The sequence below is a fragment of the Canis aureus genome, chromosome X (assembly GCF_053574225.1).
Source record: "Canis aureus isolate CA01 chromosome X, VMU_Caureus_v.1.0, whole genome shotgun sequence".
Classification (NCBI taxonomy): Eukaryota; Metazoa; Chordata; class Mammalia; order Carnivora; family Canidae; genus Canis; species Canis aureus.
In genome coordinates this window covers 35537120-35555946 of record NC_135649.1, presented here as the reverse complement: position 1 = coordinate 35555946, position 18827 = coordinate 35537120, and the positions used below count along the sequence as shown (strand labels likewise).

General features: G+C 42.0%; 1 long non-coding RNA gene across 1 annotated transcript; it reads right to left on the bottom strand.

The window, feature by feature from the left end:
- Positions 1-3082: 3082 nt before the first annotated feature.
- Positions 3083-13696, bottom strand: LOC144308000 (uncharacterized). Its single transcript, XR_013374650.1, has 4 exons — positions 13580-13696; positions 13166-13286; positions 5759-5864; positions 3083-3344 (listed from the first exon to the last, which is right to left on the bottom strand). It is a non-coding gene; the product is annotated as an uncharacterized LOC144308000 (long non-coding RNA).
- Between the last annotated feature and the right edge of the window lie 5131 nt (positions 13697-18827).

Below are 18827 nucleotides of genomic sequence, written 5' to 3'. Positions count from 1 at the left end.
TTGGTTTCCTGCTCTTCCAGACTTTCTCTATTACTATAGACTCTTTCTGCTACTATTACTAAGTCCTGCAAGCTCTTCTCTCCTAGTCTCTCTACTCTTTGCAATTTCTTTTATTTTTTTATTTTTATTTTTTTGCAATTTCTTTTTAATGTTCAGAGCAGCCTGATGAACAAAAGCCATGATAATTGCAGCCTTTGTTTCCGGGGCTTCTGGGTTCATAGGGTGTACTGCCTAGAAGCCCCCATGATTCTAAGAAGGCCGCTGGACTCTCATCTTTACCCTGTCTTACACCATAGACCTTGGCCAGATTGGGAGGCTTGCCTGCGGCAGCCTGGAGACCTGCCCCTAGAGTCTGGCGGTGGACCCGGAGTCTCTCCTTACCTTCAGCCGAGTTGTGGTCCCAGGTGGGGTGGAATAAGGGGAAGGCAGCATTTATGAGGTCTGGGTTTTGAGTCGGCTGTCTGTCCTCTCCCAGGACAGACTTCTGGGCTTCCACGTGCATTCGTTCTCTCTCTTCGGTGGTGAAGAGAACCTGCAAGAGCTGTCGGCAGTCATCCCAAGTAGGCTGGTGGGTAAAGAGAACAGTATCTAAAAGCCCGATTAGATCTCTCGGGTTATCAGAGAACTTTGCATTTTGGGTTTTCCAATTATAGAAATCACTGGTGGAGAACGACCAGTACAACATTAGCTATCTGCCAGTCTCGTGGGGGGGGGGGGTCCCATGGCCTGGAGGGGAGGGGCGGTGGAGTCCACAGCCCCGCGGTAGGGCGTGAGGCCGCCTGGTGGGTCCCTCAGCACATCCCCGCCGCTGGCCCACGCACAGGGACTCCCTCGTCAGGGAGGGGTGGCGCCCCTTCTGCAGCCCCCGGTGCCTCCAATGGAGGGGCGGAAGGGCAAGTGGGTGCCCAGTAGGGCCGCGGGAGTATCAGGTCCTCTGGAGAGGAATCCTGAAAACTGGATAAAGAGGCGCTTTTGTCTTACAGTCAGTCTCCTTCTCAGCCTTTCCACAGGGTTAGAATCTTTGTAGGTCCTGCTTTGGGGGGTAAAAATGGTTTTAGCCAAGGAGGGGGATTCTTGATCATGTCCTGCCAGGCCAGGATGTAGGGCACCTGGTCATGTGGCCATCCGGTTTGTCCCTGAAGATCACGGCCTTAACCTGTAAGATAATAGGTAGGTGGAAAGTTCCTTCTCGGGGCCATCCCACGCCAAAGGTTGGCCATTCTGACATGCAGTAAGTCTGAAATTTCCCTTTCCATATGTCTGTGCTCAGATTGTGAGCTCTTTCCTTAATGTTCGAGAAGTGGGAGAGCATAATGGATGGGGGGTGGTTTGTGTTTGCCCCATTATGTCCCCCGTCCACACCAAGGCACAGACAGTTATGACAGTTAACAAAGAACACGGTCAAACACAAAACAGTTAACAGTGAACACAGTAACACAGACAAACATTCCAGTGCAGCCACAGAGACAAAACAGAAAGTAACCTGAAGGGCTGGCAGCGGGCCCTCCTTACAGATGAGGACCCTGTCCTCCAGGCGGGGACAAGGGATGTCTCCTTGAGAACCCTGATTGATGGCCCACCAGCGCGTCCACCTAAGCCAATGTCGACCCAATCCAGATTGGAATTCCTACAGGTAAAAGTACAGTTTAGAGCTCTCAAAGAATATGCGTGCAAAAGATGGAAAAAGTTGAGTGCACTCACCACACGTGGGACCCTCCAGATGGGGTCCTGGAGGTTTCTTGGATCCCAGACAAGCCCCTAGATGTTGTGCCCAAGATTGTGAATCCGAGAAACCACCAAGGAGCCGACACTGATGCAAACACACGAGGGTTTATTTACAAGCTTGATCTTGGGTCCAAGTATACTGACACAGTGGAGCAGGGGCTTGGACCCCGAAGTGGGTTACAGCTGGGTTTCTTTTTTCTTTTTAATTTATTTTTTATTGGTGTTCAATTTGTCAACATATAGAATAACACCCAGTGCTCATTCCATCAAGTGCCCCCCTCAGTGCCCGTCACCCAGTCACCCCCACCCCCGGCCCACCTCCCCTTCCACCTCCCCCTAGTTCATTTCCCAGAGTTAGGAGTCTCTCATGTTCTGTCTCCCTTTCTGATATTTCTCACTCATTTTTTCTCCTTTTCCCTTTATTCCCTTTCACTATTTTTTATATTCCCCAAATGAATGAGACCATATAATGTTTGTCCTTCTCAGACTGATTTATTTCACTCAGCATAATACCCTCCAGTTCCATCCACGTCGAAGCAAATGGTGGGTATTTGTCGTTTCTTTTTTTTATATATATAGATTTTTAAATTTATTTATTCATGAGAGACACATATTAAAAAGAAGAAGCTATCCTGTTTGTAGGTATTTATTATGGCTGCCTTAGGAAATTAATGCATTTATGCTTATACCACTTTATTAATTCTCCTTTCCTTTCTTTCTTTTTTTAAAATTTATTTATTCATGAGAGACACAGAGAGAGAGAGAGGCAGAGACACAGGCAGAGGGAGAAGCAGGCTCCATGCAGGGAGCCGGATGTGGGACTCGATCCCGGGTCTCCAGGATCACATCCTGGGCTGAAGGCAGTGTTAAACTGCTGAGCCACTCGGGCTGCCCTCTCCTTTCCTTTCTATATGAATTTTATATCTCTATGGAGTTAGAGTTTCCAACTGAGATACTGTCTGATGGAGAAATATAAGATGATGAGCTCAGGAGGGATAGCAAGAGTCAGTAGTCTTATTCTCTAATCTTATATAATACCCACAGGTACACAGTTTTCATACATTGTTGACCAGAAGATGCTCAAGAACATTCTGTAGTCAAAGTTTTCCCTTTGATGAGTTGATTCTTACAAAGAAGAGTCAAGTCATGCAGTTCAAGAATTAATACATGGGGGATGCCTGGGTGTCTCAGCAGTTGAGTGTGTGCCTTTGGCTCAGGTCATGATCCTGTGGTCCCAGGATCGAGTCCCACATCGGGCTCCCTGCGTGGAGCCTGCTTCTCCCTCTGCCTGTGTCTCTGCCTCTCTCTCTCTCTCTGTCTCTCATGAATGAATAAATAAAATCTTTTTAAAAAAGAATTAATTATTGGATACATTTATTTCTGCTTTATTCCATAAGAGAAAGCAAGTGGTGATTTTGGAGAAGGAGGTCCTCCCACAAAGGTGATAGTGGTGGTGATGGTTTGCCACTTATTCTAGGTAAAGAAGTTGGAGAAGGAGGAGCAACTCCTCTGAGTAGAGAGGATGTGGGTAGAGATGGTGGTGGGCATGGCCCTCCATCTGCCTGTGAATGCGTTGAAAGAGCTCCTGAAATTTAAGGGCAACCTGTGGGCTCATGTTCCTGTAATATAAAGAATCCAGTGTTTAAATGCTGGCAATATAAAATGTAGCAAATAATTCATAACAGTAGACATTTATATTTTCTTATACATTCAAGGTGATTAAAGCATTTTATCATGTTTTTTGGTATTTACCACCAGTCAAGGATTTAGAATATGCACAAGACTTTACAGATATTTGATCAGCATTTTAAGCTCTGCACAATGACTGCTTCTGCTAACACTAATGCTCTATGAAGCAGTACTCCCAAATAATGCAAACTTAGATTTCATGATGAATGAATATACAGAAGAATTAACTTACACAGCCTGGGCCTGTTAGGCTAGTTGGTTCAAATATGGATTATTAGGGGCACCTAGGTGGCTCAGTGGTTAAGCGTCTGCCTTTGGCTTAGGTGGTGATCCTGGGGTCCTGGGATCGAGTCTTGCATCAAGCTTCCTGCAGGGAGCCTGCCTCTCCCTCTGTATCTCTTATGAATAAATAAATAAAATCTTTTAAAAATATATGGATAATTAATATAGGGTCTCAAAATATAGGTGATTCATATAAGGTCATGGTTTGATCCCCTTGGGAGCCAATTAGCTTCAAACAGAGTCTGTCTCACAGTGCCAATGACCTAGCTGTCTTCTTCTTCTTTTTTTTAAGATTTTATTTATTTATTCATGAGAGACACAGAGAGAGAGAGGCAGAGACACAGGCAGAGGGAGAAGCAGGCTCCATGCAGGAAGCCTGATGTGGGACTTGATCCAGGATCATGCTCTGGGCTAAAGGCAGCACTAAACTGCTGAGCCACCCGGGCTGCCCTAGCTGTCTTCTAATAATGCAAGTAATATCCATTTGCATAGTACTATGCTTATCAAACTTTTTACATCTATTATCCCTCTTGATCCTCATTATAACTTTGTACCATAGGTAGGGCAAGTTTCCTCTCACTTCTTCTGGATGCAGTAACTGAGACTCCCAAGATTTAAGTGACTGAACAATGTTCATGCTGTTACTATGACACATGATTAGGACTTGAGTGCAGGTTTTCACATGCCTAATTTAGCTCTCTTTCTTTTTTTTTTTTTTAAAGATTTATTTACCGGGGCCCTGGGTAGCTCAGTGGTTGAGCGTCTGCCTTAGGCTCAGGTCATGATCCTGGGATGGAGTCCTGCATTAGGCTCCCCATAGGGAGCTGGCTTCTCTCTCTGCCTCTCTCTGTCTCTCATGAATAAATAAATAAAATCTTATTAAATAAAATCTTTATAATAAAGACTTTATTTATTTATCTGAGAGAGAGAATGGAGGGGAAGGGGCAGAGAGGGAGAGGATCTCAAGCAGACTCCCCGCTAAGGTGCAGAGCCTGACCTGGGCTCAATCTCATGACCCATGAGATCACTAGCTGAGCCCAAAGCAAGATTTGAAGGCTTAACTGACTGAGCAACCTAGGTGCCTGTCAGCTCCCTTCCTAGTACAGTAGCAGATTATCTCCTATGAATGCGTGTCATTTGTCAGGAGCTGAGGACAGAACCCTGGGGAACAGCCCCCTTGGGGTGAAAAAAGAGAGAGTAACTGACTTCTCAGAGATGTGAAAAAGGAAGAAGAGGGATAGGAAAAATAAATGTAGTGGAGAATTATAAAATATTACAATGAAACAGGATAGAGCTGGGAAAAGGCCACTAGACTGGGTCATTTGGAGTTCACTGGCAACTTTTGACATAACTTTTTAGTAGAATGGTAACAAGAGACAAATTAAAAAAAAACAAACACTGGGCAGCCCTGGTGGTGTAGCGGTTTGGTGCTGCCTACAGCCCAGGGTGTGATCCTGGGGACCCGGGATCGAGTCCCACGTCGGGTTCCCTGAGTGGAGCCTGCTTCTCCCTCTGTCTGTGTCTCTGCCTCTCTCTCTCTGTGTCTCTCATGAATAAATAAATAAAGTCTTAAAAATGTTTAAAAAAATAAAATAAAAATAAAAAACAAACACCTAGTGAGCTTAGGAGTTTAGACACTCTTAGGAAGATGTTAAGTACATGGAAGCTTTTGTCAAGGTGGGTAGATAAGTCCATGGGTTATTAATAAATGATGGTCAAGAGGTCTAAAGAGGGCTTGGGTAATCATTAAATTGTGGATTTTCCTTTTGCAGGGTTTCTTGTAGACCCAGTTATTCAAGTCATCATGAAAATTTCCTCCCGAAAGCAGTTTTGCTTGTGTAATATATTGTCACAAAACATTTAGTGTGGTTTAAGAAACTGATACCTGAGTCTTTTCCACGCATGAACATGGTTCTTAGAAAATCAAACCTGTATAGTTATATAAATGAAAATGTTAATTCACCAGAAAGTCTGCTTCTGGTCACATGTTCCTTTCACCTAACAAAATAATCGCCTGCCTTAGAACTCACTGACATGACACAATATTATCTACTTTTATTACCCAGGTTCACTGCTGCCAGAATTCTGTTCCAAGCTCTTTGATTTTTTTTTCCTTTTTTTTGCATCTTGTCTTAAACTTGGGTTTAGGCTCTGAATTCTTCATTTACCTGCAATGATACCCAGCATAAATGTCCACTTGATAATATAGTTTCAAATAATATTATGTGTGAAATACAGCATTACATTTCAGATCATTAGTCAGGATTATTTTCACGACATTAAGGACCAATGTGGGGATGTGGCTAGTGCTGCTGCTCCTGGTGCCTGTAGTGGAAGTGATAAAGAAAGAGATCTCCAAGTAAAGGCAAACAAACTCATTTTCACTTCTGGAAAAGAAAAGGAGTTTTGCATGATTTATCATGGATATCTTTACTGTTTTAATTGTATTATTCATCCCTACCTGAGTCCTGGAAAATGTCCCACACTGGCTGATTCAAAACTTTTCTAGTCTATTTAAATTTCAAACCCACCCAAGGGCCTTCATGGACAGGAAATGAACTTCTCAGAAGGTGGAGGACTTCCAGTAGGATTTCTCTGAAAATCAGAGAGGATGACAAAACATGAGAGACTCCTAACTCTGGGAAACGAACAAGGGGTAGTGGAAAGGGAGGTGGGCGGGGGGATGGGGTAACTGGGTGATAGGCACTGAGGGGGGCACTTGACAGGATGAGCACTGGGTGTTACATGTTGGCAAATCGAACTCCAATAAAAAAATCTACAAAGAAAAATAAGATTTCTCTGAATCCACACTCTCATCCCCCCCTCAGAAGTTATCTTCTCCCCACCCTGTGTTTCTTTCCCCCCCTAGCTTGGTGCCTATACACACACACACTGTCCACAAAATTTCCTTTTTTATGTAAATGATTCATTTGTACATTTTCAGAAAGGCACTGAATCTTTCTGCTTATAACTTATTATTACTATTATTTTAAAGATTTTATTTATTTATTCATGAGAGATGCATAGAGAGAGGCAGAGACAGACACAGGCAGAGGGAGAAGCAGGCTCCTCACAGGGCATCTGATATGGAACTTGATCACCGGACCAGGATCAGCCCTGAGCCAAAGCAGATGCTCAACTGCTGAGCAACCAGGTGTCCTGTTATTTATTATTTATTATTTTTTAATTATTATTTTTTAAAACTAGTCTTTTTTTAAAGACTTATTTATTTATTAATGAGAGAGAGAGAGAGGCAGAGACACAGGCAGAGGGAGAAGCAGGCTCCATGCAGGGAGCCCGACATGGGACTCCATCCCAGGTCTCCAGGAGCAGGCCCTGGGCTGAAGGCGGTGCTAAACCGCTGAGCCACCCGGGCTGCCCAATTTATTATTTTTTAAGATTAATTAATTTATTTGAGAGAGAGAGAGAGAAAGAGAGAGCACAGCTGGGGGAGGGGCAGAAGGAGAGGGAGAAGCAGGGTCCCCACTGAGTGGAGAGGCTAATGGCTGGATCCTAGGACCCCCAGATCATGACCCTAGTGGAAGGCAGCCTTTTAACCAACTGAACCACTCAGGTGCCCCTCTGCTGGTAATATAAATTGGCCAAACAATCTGGAACCACACATAAAATTGGAATCCCGGGCAGCCCTTTATGTTGCTATTAGAGGCTGAAAACTACAAACCTTTTATACCTTGCTCCTTTCTTAGACCAGCAAGAGAGAAATACTATACTGAAGTTTCATAGGATCTAGGAGAAAAAGAAATGAAATCTTTTTTGCCTGAAGATTTTATTTATTTATTTAAGAGAAAGCACGAGCAGGGGGAAAGGCAGAAGCAGACTCCCTGCTGAGCAGAGAGGACACAGGACTGGATCCTAGGACCCCAAGATCATGACCTGAGCCAAAGGCAGACTCTTAATCAACTGAAAATCAAGATGTTTTATTTTATTTATTTGAGAGACAGAGTACAAGCAAGGGGAGTGGCAGGCAGAGGGAAAGGGAGAAGCAGGCTCCTGGGTGAGCAGAGAGCCTGAAGTGGGGCTCCGATCCCAGGATTCTGGGGTCATGACCTAAGCCGAAGGCAGATGCTTAACTGACTGAGCCACCCAGGCACTCCTAAAAAGGAGTTTTTTAAAAAAGATTTTATTTAGTTATTTATGTAAAGAGAGAGAATGTGAGCAAGGGAAGGAGGAGGAGAGAGGGAGAATGTCAAGTGTGGAGCCAGACACAGGGCTTGATCTCAGGACCCCAACATCATGATGTGAGCCAAAATCAAGAGTCAGTTGCTTAACCAATGGAGCCACCCAGAGTCCCTAAATATACTTTTTAAGATTTTATTTATTTATTCATGAGAGACACAGAGAGAGAGGCAGAGACAGGCCGAGGGAGAAGCAGGATCCATGCCAGGAGCTAGATGTGGGACTCCATCCCAGATCCCAGGATCACACCCTGGGCCAAAGGCAGATGCTCAACCACTGAGCCACCCAGGTGTCCCATACTATCTTATAGTTCTATAAAGAACCACCTATTGAAAGGAAGTGAAACCTGCAGGAATGCAATGCAGCTTAGCCTCAACAGCAAGGCACACATAACACACATAGGCGACACCCCTGGAGTGCCCTTCTTCTGGTGAACAAGGACATTGCCCTATAAGGTATTACAGGACCTCTACTTCACAAGGCCATTACTTTCAAGATCAGGAGATGTAGCTGATTTTCCTCATACATAGAAACAGACAAAATGAGGAGACAGATGAGTATGTCCCAAATAAAAGGACAGAATCATAGTAAAAGAGCTAAATGGAATGAGAAATTCAGATAAATAAAAGCTGATAGGAATTCACTACCACTAAATCTGCCCTGCAAGAAATACAAAAAGAAATCCTTTAGGCTGAAATAAAAAGATTCTAGACTGTAACTCAAACACACATGTTCTAAAAGTTCTAAAAGTTCTCCCATAAGGCTTTTCAGAAACTCTAAATTCTGGAAACAATTTGAATGTCCAGCAACAGGTGAATAAATAAAATATATCCACATGATGAAATACTCAATGATAAAAATGAATGAATTCATTGATGAGAATACACCATGGATGAATCTGGAAAGCGTTGTGCTATGTGAAAGAAGCCAGAAACAAAAGGATTATTGCTCTATGGTTCCATGTATATGACTTTAAAAGAAGACAGAACTATATGGACAGAAATTAGATCAGTAGTTGCCAAGGACTGGAAGTAAAATGATATCACAGATTACAAAGGAACCTGAGAAAACTTTCTGGAGTCATAGAAGTATTTCATATCTTGACTGTGATAGTGGGTACATGGTTATATACCTCTGTCAAAACTTGTACAATTTTATACAATTTGAAAGTGAATTTTACAATAAGTAAATTATGCCTCAATATGCCTCATTTATGCCTCATTTCATATGCCTCAACGAAGGCATATGAAATGAAAGTTCACACAGAGACCTACATACATAGGTACCTAACTTTATTTATAATGGTCAAAAGCTGGAAACACTCCAAATGACCATCAACAGATGAGTGGACATACTATGGAATATCCATACAATGGAACCCCCTGCAATTCAGCAACAAAAAGAATGAACCATTGATACAAAGAGTAGGGATGAATCTCACAACAACTATTCTGAGTTTAAAAGGCCAAGAAAAGAAAAAAAAGAGTATATACTCCATGATTTCATTTCTATAAAACTCCAGAAAGTGTAAAATTTTGTATGGTGATATACAGCAGATCAATGACTTTTAGGAGATGGTAGGCACAGAGGTGTGTGAGGGAAAGATGACAAAGGGGAAAAGGTAATTTTGGAGGATAGTGACTATGTTCCTTATGTTGCTTTGGTCATGTTATCACAGATATGCATATACATCAAAATTCATTAAAGTATATATGTTATTTTCATGATTTATTATTTATAATTTCTAATTATAAAGCTATGTACAAATAACTTCATACTTCATGGTTGAGAAGATTGAATCATATATTTCTTTAATCACTTGTCAGTTGACAGGTATTTTACTTATTTACAGTGCTTCACTATCATGCTACCAAAAAAAAAAAAAATCAGTATCTGTGGTTATGTGTCGGTGTTTTTTAAAGATTTAATCTATTCATTTGGGAGTGAGAGCACAAGCAGGGGGAGGGACAAGCAGACTCCCAGCTGAGCAGGGAGCCAGACTGGATCCCAGGACTCCAGAATCATGACCTGGGCTGAAGGCAGACACTTAAAGGACTGAGCCATGCAGGAACTCCCTAAGTCCAGGTGCTCTTAAGAATGTCAAAGGTTGGGATCCCTGGGTGGCGCAGCGGTTTGGCGCCTGCCTTTGGCCCAGGGCGCGATCCTGGAGACCAGGGATCGAGTCCCACGTTGGGCTCCGGTGCATGGAGCCTGCTTCTCCCTCTGCCTGTGTCTCTGCCTCTCTCTCTCTCTCTCTCTCTCTCTGTATGACTATCATAAATAAATAAATAAAAAATTAAAAAAAAAAAAAAGAATGTCAAAGTTTGGGCAGCCCGGGTGGCTCAATGGTTTAGCGCTGCCTTCAGCCCAGGGCCTGATCCTGTAGACCCAGGATCGAGTCCCACGTAGGGCTCCCTGCATGGAGCCTGCTTCTCCCTCTGCCTGTGTCTCTGCCTCTCTCTGTGTGTGTCTCTCGTGAATAAATAAATAAAATCTTTAAAAAAAAATGTCAAAGGTTTCCTTAAAGTTCCTGAAATATCTGCTAATTTGCTTTTTTTCTTTTAAAGATTTTATTTATTTGACACACAGAGAGAGAAAATGAGCAGGGGGAGCAGCAGGCAGAGGGAGAGTGAGAAGCAGATTTCCCACTGAGCAGGGAGCCTGACAGGGGCTGGATCCCAGGACCCTGAGATCATGACCTGAGCAGAAGGCAGATGCTTAATGGACTGGGCCACCTAGGTGCCCCAACTAATTTGTGTATGTATATGTACATGTGTATTTTAATTTTTTATTAAAGTATAATTGACATATGATATATTAGTTTCTGGTGTACAATATATTGATTGGACAATTCTATACGTTACTCAGTGCTCGTGATGATTAGTTACTGTCACTATACAACATTAATACAATATTATTTTTTAAAAGATTATTTATTCATGAGACACACAGAGAGAGAGGCAGAGACACAAGCAGAGGGAGAAGCAGGTCCCACGCAGGGAACCCAATGTGGGACTCAATCCCGGATCCGGGGATCATGACCTGAGCCGAAGGCAGGCTCCCAACCGCCGAGCCACCCAGGCGTCCCTTAATATGATATTATTGACTACACTTTCTATGCTGTACTTTTTATCACTGTGCCTTATTTATTTAGTAACTGGAAGTCTGCAGCTTTTCATCTCCTTCTATTTTGCCTATTCCATCAACCACCTCCCCTCTGGCAACCACCAGTTTGTCTCTGTATGTAAGTCTATCTTTCTGTTTATTCATTTTTTCCCCCGGATTCCACATATAAGTAAAATCATATGGTATTTATCTTTCCCCACTAATTTCACTTAGCACAATACCTTCTAGGTCCGTCCAAGTTGTTGCAAATGACAAGATCTCATTATTTTTTAAGAGTAATATTCCAGTGTTTGTGTGTGTACACACACAGACACCACATATTCTTTATCCATTCATCTATTGATGGATAATTGGGTTGCTTCCAAATCCTGGCTGTTGTAAATAAGTCTGAAATAAACATAGGGGTGCATGTATCTTTTTTTTTTAAGATTTTATTTATTTATTCATGAGAGACACACACACACACAGAGAGAGAGAGAGAGAGAGAGAGAAGCAGAGACACAGGCAGAGGGAGAAGCAGGCTCCATGCAGGGAGCCCGATGTGGGACTCGATCCCGGGTCTCCAGGATCAGGCCCTGGGCCGAAGGAGGCACTAAACCACTGAGCCACCCAGGGATCCCCATATATCTTTTTTGAATTAGGGTTTCCATTTTTGGGGGTAAATACTCAGTAGTGGAGTGATTGGATCATATGGTATTTCTATTTTTTAAGTTTTTGAGGAACCTCTATACTGTTTTCCATAGTTTTTGCTATCAATTTATGATCCAACCAACAGTACAAGGGGTCCCTTTTCTCTACATCCTTGCCAACACTTGTTATTTGTTGTCTCTTTAGTCATTCTGATAGGCATGAGGCCATATCTCATTGCAGTTTTGATTTGCATTTCTCTCATGATTAGCACTGCTACATCAAAATAAAAAGCTATTGCACAGTAAAAGAACCCATCAACAAAACAAAAAAGCAACCTACTGAGTGAGAGAAGACATTTATAAATAAAATAGCCAATAAGGGCTTTATATCCAAAATATATAAAGAACTTATACAACTCAACACAGAAAAATGAATAATCTTGATCCCCCTGGATCAGGTTCCTCACTCGGTGGGGAGTCTATTTCTCCCTATTCTTCTCCCCCTACTCATGCTTTCCCTTTCTCTCAAATAAATAAATAAAAGAGAGAGGCAGAGGGAGAGGCAGGATCCCTCTGGGGAGCCTGATGTGGGACCTGAGCCAAAGGCAGGGGCTCAATCACTGAGCCACCCAGGTGCCCCGAATTAATAAAATCTTATTTTTTTAAAATCACAAAAGAATACATCATCAAAATAAGCTATTCGTCTTTCACTATTATTCTAAGCCTGCCCTGTGCCACAGACCAAAAGAATAACGTAGAACTGGCATTTGACAAGTGTAGTTTTCGTCTTAGAAAGAAATGACAAGCAACTTCATGCTTGATCCTCCCCAACAGAGATTCTGATTATGTATAAACAAAACGGCTAAGTAGAAGGCCCTCTAGCAGACTACATTTCACAAGGGAAGTTTCAGCATTATCCTTTAGATCCAACATACAGCAACAAGTTCTGTTCCTCAGCAGTCTAGGGAGACCAACAGGATCACCTCAAATCTTTCCTAGTTCTCAGGTTAATCAAACGAGCAGGCTACTCTGACGGCTTTAAAAGGTCTCAAGTTACTGAAATAATACTGCCTTTCTTTGCTCAGTCTTGAGCACTGAAAACTTAGCTATACTATTACTGGAAGTCTAATGTACACGTGATTTCTAGAAAACCTCCACGGCACCAGTATAAACTGGATTAAAACATTGCAGAAAGTCATGCATGTAAATATCACGGGATAAAACACAAGGTGCAACTTACATTGCACACCTATCAGACGCATGAAATCAACTCTAGTCAAATCATGGCCTTTTCTGGGCTTTGAGTTTGAAATTACCAGAAGGGATCATACTATTTCCAATCCCCGAGGCGGAGCTCTCATGATCATCATGATGAACCATTAGGGAGACCGAGCATACACGGCCACAGTGCTAACCAGATATATACAGAGGAAGCTCAGGGAGAGGCCTACTTTGAAAAAGGAGCCTATGGACAGAAGAGGGTAGCACAGAATCCGAGTACAACTGAGCTAACTTACCTATCAGAAGTATGAAATCACTGCCTGCCCTTTGTCTGTGCTTGAACTCTGCGTCCACACCCCTGGCAAGCGCAGCATGCTCCGTAGACCACACTCTTCGGCTTTCTTCTAAAACTGTGGGCTGAGAAGGAAAGAAAGCATTTTTTATTACCCTTGCTGCGGATACAAATCAATTTCTCTAAGTAAAGATTCTGCAGGAAAAAGAGAAAACTGGGATCCCTTGGTGGCTCAGCGGTTTGGTGCCTGCCTTTGGCCCAGGGCGTGATCCTGGAGTCCTGGGATCGAGTCCCGCATGGGGTTCCCTGCATGGAGCCTGCTTGTCCCTCTGCCTGTGTCTCTGCCTCTCCCTCTCTCTCTCTCTCTATGTATATCATAAAAAAAAAAAAAAAGAGAGAGAGAGAGAGAAAACTATACCAGTGTTGACTAGCTGCTCCGTAACAGAAATCCTTCCTGCCACTACATACCCTTAGGAGAAATAAACCTAGGCCTAAAGATGGTCTGGGCTTTATATGCTGCAAACCCATTGTGATGTAATCAACTGTGACCATTTAGTGACTTCACACTGTGATTTGCTGGGATTCAGTGACCAAGGATACTGATCAGCCTTTCTGCTTACTTAAGCTACTGTCCCTGAGGTTAATGAAAGAAATATCCTGTTAGCTCTACATCCACGGATATAGAAATGTTCCCCACTCACTACTTAATGATTCCAATGAGGGATGAGTATCCTGGAGCTAGGTGGCAAGGGACAGTTTGGATTTTGTACAGCACTGTCACTCAAGCAGCTGTGAACAGCCTGTATAAAAGTGGACTGAGTCCCTTAAGATGCTAAGCAAGGAACAATTTATACATGTATTCAAGAAAGATCCAATTTATGGAAGCATACATGCCTAGTACACGTGGCTAGAGCCTCCATTTATTCAAAGTGGCAAAGGTCTTGAACCATACCTTGATTATGTAAACCATCAAGGTAATCCTGGCCCTAAACCTGACTGCTTGCATCCTGCCAAAGTACAACATGGCACCTGTTGCCTCAAAACTGGTGGGAAAATGACTGTCGGTCAGTGGCTGAAAAGATTTAACAGAGTAACAGTAGAAAGAGGTACAGGATATTCCCTCTTGTTGCAACTTTCATCCCCAGATCTCCATGGGGCTCTCCCCCTATTTCCTTCAGGTATTATGTCACCTTCTCAGTGAGGCCTTCACTGTACAACCTACCGAAAGTGCAGGTCCCCAAGCCTCCCCGTGGCTGACTCCGTCCCCTGCCTTTGTGTGCTGCATAGGACGGATCATATATAATCAATCTTATTTTTTCATTCTCTCCCACTAGAATGTGAGCCCCATGTGAGCTGGAACTTTTTTTCTTTGTCTCTTTCATGGCTGTATTTCAAGCATTAAGAACAGTGTCTGGCACATAGTATATGCTCAGCAAAAATGAGTCATCTTGACCTTCTGCCCTAATGTTCATACCATTCCTAGTGGTGAACTGTTAACAATATAGTGTGTGTTCTTCAGAATTTCCTTCTATATATTTACATTTTAATACAAGGGCCCATTAGATACCATTCACCTCAATTAAGCCCTTGAATATTTCCATAATAGAGTAGTCCCCCCCACCCTTATCTGCAGGAGACATGATCCACGACCCCCAGTCTATGCTTGAAACCATGGATAGTACCAAATCCTGTATATGCCATGTTTTTTTCCCGGACATACATATCTATGAGAAAGTTTAATTTATAAACTAGTTACAGTAGGAGATGATTAACAATAAGAATTAAATAGAACAAAAAAAAGCAAAACAAAACAAAAAAGAATGAAATAGAATCATTGTAAAAATGTACTGTAATAAAAGTTATGTGAATGTGGTCTCTCTCAAAATACCTTATGGTACTATACTCATTCTTCCTCTTCCTATGATGTTGTGAGATGATAAAATACCTACCTGATAAGATGGTGAGGAATGACAGTAGGCATTGTGACATAGCGTTAGGCTACTATTGATCTTCTTACACTATGTCAGAAGGAACATCTGCTTCTGAACTACAATTGTCTGTGGATAACAAACTGTGGAAAATGAAATTGTTGATAATAAGGGACTACTGTACTTAAAATCATCTGGGGGTGCCTGACTGGCTCAGTGCACCATGTGACTCTTGATCTTGAGGTTGTGAGTTCAAGTCCCATGTGTAGAGTGGAGTTTACTTAAAATTTAAAAACAAATTAAAAAAAAAAATCACCTGTCTTCAGTCCTAACTAGAAATGTAACCAATTACAGATCTGTAAATATAACCATAATCAACACTTTCATTTCAGTATTTTATCCATATATCTCAATAACATACTCAAAATATGATGATTCAGCAGTTTTGGTTGGTATAGTTGTTTTTGTATACCTTTTTAGCTTTATTTTTTAATATTTTATTTATTTATTCATGAGAGACACAGAGAGAGAGGAAGAGACACAGGCAGAGGGAGAAGCAGGCTCTATGCAGGGATCCCGTTGCGGGGACTCCATCCTGGGACCCTGGGATCAGGCCCTGAGCTGAAGGCAGACACTCAATAACTGAGCCATCCAGGCGTCCCCCAAATAAATAAAATCTTTAAGAAAAAAAGGATCATTTCAAACAAAGCAGATATAACAATATAACAAATACTGTATGTACCAACCAGCTTCAACAAACACCAATATTTTGCCAATTATGTTTTATTTAATTTTTTGCTCACATATTTTAAAGCATATTCCAGATTCATATGTCTTCATGCATAAATTCAAGGAAGGTATTTCCTCTGACCACAAACTCTAACAAATAGGGCTTTAAAAAAACATAACCAAAATACCATCATTATATCTAACAAAAATTACAGTTACTCTCTGATACTACATGAAAACATCCATCTGCAATGAACCCGTTGGACCTGAATGTGTCTTTTAAATTTGATTTGTTCTTACTGGGATGCAAACAACGGTCATACATGGCATTAGCTGAAATATGGTTTAATCCTCTTTTTAAATGGATAACCACCCCCACCCCTTTGTTTTCTTGCCATGCGCTTGATGAAAAGACTGAATTATTTGTCCTATAGAATTACTCATATTCTAGATTTTTCTGTATACATTTTGTGCTGGCCATTTTCCATGAGAAATAGAATTTCCTGTAGTGACATCTATGAACTTGGTTAGATTTAGGCTCAATTACTTTAGCAAGAACATTTTATTATAGTCAACACTTTGTACTACTACAACATTATATCACAACACACATGATATCTGTTGCTCACATTTTTGGTGATGTGAACACTGATCAGTGGATTGCAGTATTCTTATCTTAATTCATCAACACTGTAAAATTTTCCACCAATCTTTCACATATATCTTATTGAGTTTATGTGCTGGTTTACATTTTTTTAAAAATATTTTATTTATTTATTCATGAGAGACACACAGAGAGAGGCAGAGACTCAGGCAGAGGGAGAAGCAGGCTCCATGCAGTGAGCCCGATGTGGGACTCGATCCTGAAACTCCAGGATCACACCCTGGTCCAAAGGCAGATGCTCAACCACTGAGCCACCCAGGGATCCCCTGGTTTACATTTTTTTTATTGATATGCCATTTGCATAACATGTAATTTGCCACATTAAAGTGTACCAGTCACTGTTTTTTAGAATACACAGAAAATTGTGCAGCAATCATCATAATAAATTTTAGGACATTTTCATCACCCCAAAAGGAAAGTCCATACTTAGTAGCAGTCATTCCTCATTCTCTTGATGGGACTGATAACCCACCTGAATGGTATAAAGATAGCTTCAAAGTGAAAACATCTGAGATACAAGAGTTGCAGAAGCCTTATCTAAATTCCTCTTACCTGGGCAGCCTGGGTGGCTCAGCGGTTTAGCGCCGCCTTCAGCCTAGGACCTGACCCTGGAGACCCAGGATCAAGTCCCACACTGGGCTCCCTGCATGGAGCCTGCTTCTCCCTCTGCCTGTGTCTCTGCCCCTCTCTCTCTGTCTCTCATGCATAAATAATCTTAAAAAATTCCTCTTATCTGAAAAAAAAATAAATCCATCTTATCTGGTTAAAGCAGAGTTTTATAAGGGATAGCTGCCACAACCTCCCCTCCCCCATTCATGGGGTTCTCTAATTAGGGAGGCCTGATCTTGAGCATTAAAACCTTCCAAAAGATTGCATAAGCAAACCTCATAAGAAATTTCCATCCTTTGAAGTGCACCCCTCCCTTGTGAAGTTGGTATATAAACCCTTATCTCAAATTCTTTAGGGAGTCTCTTCATCTAAAAGCTCCCACATAGTAAATAAACGTTTCTTTTTTTTAATATTTTATTTAAATATTTAAAAGAGGGAGAAGCAGGCTCCATGCAGGGAGCCCTACGTGGGACTCGATCCCTGGACTCCAGGATCACGCCCTGGGCCGAAGGCAGGCGCTAAACCACTGAGCCACCCAGGGATCTCCAATAAACGTTTCTTTTTTTTTTTTTTTTTTTTTTTTTTACAGTTTTTACAAATATTTTGTTTATTGTTGCATGCACTGCGGCAACACGATCAGGGTCCTGAGGATAAGGGGATGAGGAAAATAAAAGAAAAGTAAAGAGATGGGGACAGGAGGGACACAGTGGATGATGTCCAAGCAGTGCCAGCTTTATTCAAGGTTTTACAACATTTTATAGCATGAGCAAAACAAAGCCAAGAAGGTGTTTATTTTTAGCAGGTTTGTGAAACTTTCCAAAGTTCCCCTTACTCAGCATGCAAGACAGACTCACGGGTGCCAGAAGACCTTGGTAAATAGATAAGCTTGTTGCTCCAGATGTGCATACTTCAAAGGAATATTAGGTATGGTAAACAGACCGGCAAGGACAGACAGACCCTTATTTACATTTATGACCACGTCAGAATAAGTTGTATCTATTGTGTTATGTGGGCGATCACATACAAGCGAGCCCTGAGAACCATTGCTCAAGCCCTTTCTCAAGCGTCTACCAACTATTCACCCTTTAGGCTCCCGAGCCTTTTGAGTGAATGAGGGATGCAAGTCCGGGTCTGGTTTGGTTCAGTTACTCCAGCTAGTTCGTGGTCGCCCACAGTTTATTTAAATGAAGCTGGTACAGACAACATCCATTTAAAACCCACATCCCTGGGATCCCTGGGTGGCGCCGCGGTTTGGCGCCTGCCTTTGGCCCAGGGCGCGATCCTCGAGACCCAGGATCAAATCCCACGTCGGCCTCTCGGTGCATGGAGCCTGCTTCTCCCTCTGCCTATGTCTCTGCCTCCCTCTCTCTGTATGACTATCATAAGTAAATTAAAAAAAAAAAAAAATATCCCAGGCCAAAAAGTACAAAGTAAAAAAAAAAAGAGCAGTGTTCTGTTGAATTCACTTCTGCATGAATAACTTTATTAACTGCTAATGAAAATTAGAACTTTTCTGGGAGCTTCTGACAAGAGTTTTATCTTAAAATGCTTTCTCTTCAGTGAAGCCATCTTTGGAGTTAGTCATTTACTCTCACCATCTCTGTCTTCTCGACTCCAGCCTGATATTTCTCTTCTTTTGGTCCAGATGCTCAAATTTTAAAAGAAGCTTCAAGTTAAGGAAAGGTCATTTTTCCATAGTTCTGTTCTCTGAAAAACTTCCATCTCCCACAGAAAGT